Source organism: Arachis duranensis, chromosome 3 (genome assembly GCF_000817695.3).
Source record: "Arachis duranensis cultivar V14167 chromosome 3, aradu.V14167.gnm2.J7QH, whole genome shotgun sequence".
Taxonomy (NCBI): Eukaryota; Viridiplantae; Streptophyta; class Magnoliopsida; order Fabales; family Fabaceae; genus Arachis; species Arachis duranensis.
In genome coordinates, this window is record NC_029774.3 from 114,666,414 (window position 1) to 114,670,811 (window position 4,398).

The following is a 4,398-nucleotide window of genomic DNA, read 5'->3' on the forward strand; positions in this document are numbered from 1 at the left end:
CATGTTTCTGGCGTTCAATGCCAGATCTATGCTCTGTTCTGGCGTTGAACGCCAGCTAGATGCTCCTTACTGGCGTTTAAACGCCAGTAATCCCTTCCTCCAGGGTGTGCTATTTCTTCTGCTGTTTTTTATTTTGTTTTTAATTTTAGTATTTGTTGTGACTCCACATGATCATGAACCTAATAAAACATAAAAGAATAATAAAATAAAAATAAAATTAGATAAATAAAAATTGGGTTGCCTCCCAATAAGCGCTTCTTTAATGTCACTAGCTTGACAGTGGGCTCTCATGGAGCCTCACAGGTGATCAGGTCAATGTTGTAGACTCCCGACACCAAACTTAGAGTTTGAATGTGGGGGTTTAACACTAAACTTAGAGTTTGATTGTGGCCTCCCAACACCAAACTTAGAGTTTGATTGTGGGAGCTTTGTTTGACTCTGTATTGAGAGAAGCTTTGCATGCTTCCTCTCCATGGTTGCAGAAGAAGATCCTTGAGTTTTAAACACAAGGTAGTCCCCATTTAATTGAAGGACTAGCTCTCCTCTGTCAACATCAATCACAGCTCCTGCTGTGGCTAGGAATGGTCTTCCAAGGATGATGCATTCATCCTCCTCCTTTCTAGTGTCTAAGATTATGAAATTAGCAGGGATGTAGAGGCCTTTAACCTTCACTAACACGTCCTCTACTAATCCATAAGCTTGTCTTTGTGATCCGTCTACCATCTCTAATGAGAATATGGCAGGCTGTACCTCAATAATCCCCAGTTTCTCCATTACAGAGAGTGGCATAAGATTTATGCCTGACCCTAGGTCACACAGAGCCTTCTCAAAGGTCATGGTGCCCATGGTACATGGTATTAAGAATTTACCAGGATCTTGTCTCTTTTGAGGTAGAGTTTGCTGAACCCAAGTATCTAGTTCACTAATGAGCAAGGGAGGTTCACCTTCCCAAGTCTCATTACTAAACAACTTGGCATTCAGTTTCATGATGGCTCCTAGATATTGAGCAACTTGCTCTCCAGTTACATCTTCATCCTCTTTAGAGGAAGAATAGTTTTCAGAGCTCATGAATAGCAGAAGGAGGTTTAATGGGATCTTTATGGTCTCTATATGAGCCTCAGATTCCTTTAGGTCCTCAATAGGAAATTCTTTCTTGCTTAAGAGACGTCCCATGAGGTCTTCCTTACTGGGATTCACGTCCTCCCCTTCCTCCTTGAATTCGGCCATATTGACAATATCAATGGCCTTGCACTATCTTTTTGGATTCTCTTCTGTATTGCTTGGGAGAGTACTAGGAGGAGTTTCCGTGATTTTTTTACTCAGCTGGCCCACTTGTGCCTCCAAATTTCTGATGGATGACCTCGTTTCACTCATGAAACTTAAAGTGGCCTTAGATAGATCAGAGATTATATTTGCTAAGCTAGAGGAGCTCTACACATAATTCTCTGTCTGTTGTTGAGAAGATGATGGAAAAGGCTTGCTATTGTTAAGCCTATTTCTTCCACCATTATTAAAGCCTTATTGAGGCTTCTGTTGATCCTTCCATGAGAAATTTGGATGATTTCTCCATGAGGAATTATAGGTATTTCCATAAGGTTCACCCATGTAATTTACCTCTGCCATTGCAGGGTTCTCAGGATCATAGGCTTCTTCTTCAGAAGATGCCTCTTTAGTACTGTTGGATGCATTTTGCCATCCATTCAGACTTTGAAAAATCATGTTGACTTGCTGAGTCAACATTTTGTTCTGAGCCAATATGGCATTCAGAGCATCAATTTCAAGAACTCTCTTCCTCTAAGGCGTCCCATTATTCATAGAATTTCTCTCAGAAGTGTACATGAATTAGTTATTTGCAACCATGTCAATGAGTTCTTGAGCTTCTGCAAGTATTTTCTTTAGGTGAATGGATCCACCTGCAGAATGGTCCAGTGACATCTTAGAGAACTCAGATAGACTATAATAGAATATATCCAAAATGGTCCATTCTGAAAGCATGTCAAAAGGACACCTTTTGGTCATCTGCTTGTATCTTTCCCAAGCTTCATAGAAGGATTCACCATCTTTTTGTTTGAAGGTCTGAACATCCGCTCTAAGCTTGCTCAGCTTTTGAGGAGGAAAGAACATAGCCAAGAAGGTCGTGACCAGCTTATCCCAAGAGTCCAGGCTATCTTTAGGTTGAGAGTCCAACCATGTTCTAGCCATGTCTCTTACAGCAAAAGGGAAAAGCATGAGCCTGTAGACTTCAGGATCTACTCCATTAGTCTTAACAGTCTCACAGATCTACAAAAATTCAGTTAAAAACTGATAGGGATCTTCTGATGGAAGTCTATGGAATTTGCAGTTCTATTGCATTAGAGCAACTAGTTGAGGTTTCAGCTCAAAATTGTTTGCTCCAATGGCAGGGATTGAGATGCTTCTTCCGTCAAACTTGGAAGTATGTGTAGTATAATCACCAAGTATCCTCCTTGCATTATTGTTGTTGGGTTCGGCTGCCATATCCTTTTCTTGTTCGAAAATTTTAGTAAGGTTGTCTCTGGCTTGTTGTAATTTAGCTTCTCTTAGTTTCCTCTTCAGAGTCCTTTCAGGTTCAGGATCAGCTTCAACAATAATGTCGTTTTCCTTGTTCCTGCTCATATGAAAGAGAATAAAATAGAAAAGGAAGAGGAATCCTCTATGTCATAGTATAGAGATTCCTTTATGTTAGTAAAAGAAGAAAGGAATAGAAGAAAGAAAAGAGTTAAGAATCCAAACACAAGGGGGAAGATAGGTTTGAATTCTTGAGATGAAGAGAAGTGTTAGTAGATAAATAAATAGATAGAAGAAGATGAGAGGGAGAGAATTTCGAAAATTAATTTTGAAAAAGGGTTAGTGATTTTCAAAAATTAAGAGAAGAATTAAAATTAAAATTAAAATTTGAAATAATTAGTTAATTAAGAAAATTTTGAAAAAGATGGAAGTGATTTTCGAAAATTAGGGAGAGAAAAGTAGTTAAATGATTTTGAAAAAGATAAGAAACAAACAAAAAGTCAATTAGTTAGTTGAAAAAGATTTGAAAATCAATTTTGAAAAGATAAGAAGTTAAAAAAGATTTTTGAAATCAAATTTTTGAAAAATATATGATTTGAAAAAGATATTTTAAAAAGATATGATTGAAAAAGATATTTTGAAAAAGATTTGATTTTTAAAATTAAAATTGATTACTTGACTAACAAGAAACTAAAAGATATGATTCTAGAATTTAAAGATTGAACCTTTCTTAATAAGAAAGTAACAAACTTCAAAATTTTGAATCAATCACATTAATTATTAGTAAAGTTTTCGAAAGTTATGAAATAAAGATAAGAAAAAAATTTTGAAAATCAAAGTTGAAAATTTTCGAAAATAAATAAAAAAAAAGAGAAAAAGATTTGATTTTTGAAAAAGTTTTGAAAAGATAAGATTTTTAAAATTGAAAATTTGACTTGACTTATAAGAAATAGCTAAGTTTTTTTTAAAATTTTTGACTAGGTCAACTCAAATTTTCGAAAATTATGAGCAAAATAAGGAAAAGATATTTTTTATTTTTGAATTTTTAATGATGAGAGAGAAAAACACAAAAAAATGACTTATAACATGAAAATTATGAATCAAAACACATGATACATGCAAGAACACTATGAATGTCAAGATGAACACCAAAAACACTTTGAATTTCAAGATGAACATCAAGACTTATTTTTGAAAGATTTTCAAGAAAAGAAAACATGCAAGACACCAAACTTAGAAATTTTTAATGTTTAGACGCTATGGATTAAAAAGTGCATATGAGAAACAACAAAAAGCACAAAACAAGAAAATATCAAGATCAAACAAGAAGACTTACCAAGAACAGCTTGAAGATCATGAAGAATACATGCATGAATTTTCGAAAATTGCAAGAAAAAGGGAAACATGCAATTGACATCAAATTTAAAACATGACACAAGACTCAAACAAGAAACACAAAATATTTTTTATTTTTATGATTTTATGATTTTTTTGTATTTTTCGAAAATTATTTTTTTTTTATTTTTTTTGAAAAACGCAAACAAATAAAAAAAATTTGAAAATTTTTTGAAAACTTTTTGAAAAGAAAATTACATAATCTGAGCAACAAGATGAACCGTCAGTTGTCCAAACTCGAACAATCCCCGACAATGGCGCCAAAAACTTGGTGCACAAAATTGTGATCTCTAACAATGGCATTCAACTTGGTATGCGCATCTACTAACTCAGCACTTTCTTCACAACTCCGCACAACTAACCAGCAAGTGCACTGGGTCATCCAAGTAATAAACCTTACGTGAGTAAGGGTCGATCCCACGGAGATTGTTGGTATGAAGCAAGCTATGGTCATCTTGTAAATCTCAGTTAGGCGGA

The 4,398-nt window shown here is 34.8% G+C and overlaps 1 non-coding gene across 1 annotated transcript; it reads left to right on the forward strand.

Annotated features, from left to right (window-relative positions):
- Nucleotides 1–1,989: 1,989 nt before the first annotated feature.
- LOC127746091 (small nucleolar RNA R71) lies at nucleotides 1,990–2,097 on the forward strand. Its single transcript, XR_008007711.1, has one exon. It is a non-coding gene; the product is annotated as a small nucleolar RNA R71 (small nucleolar RNA).
- Nucleotides 2,098–4,398: the final 2,301 nt, after the last annotated feature.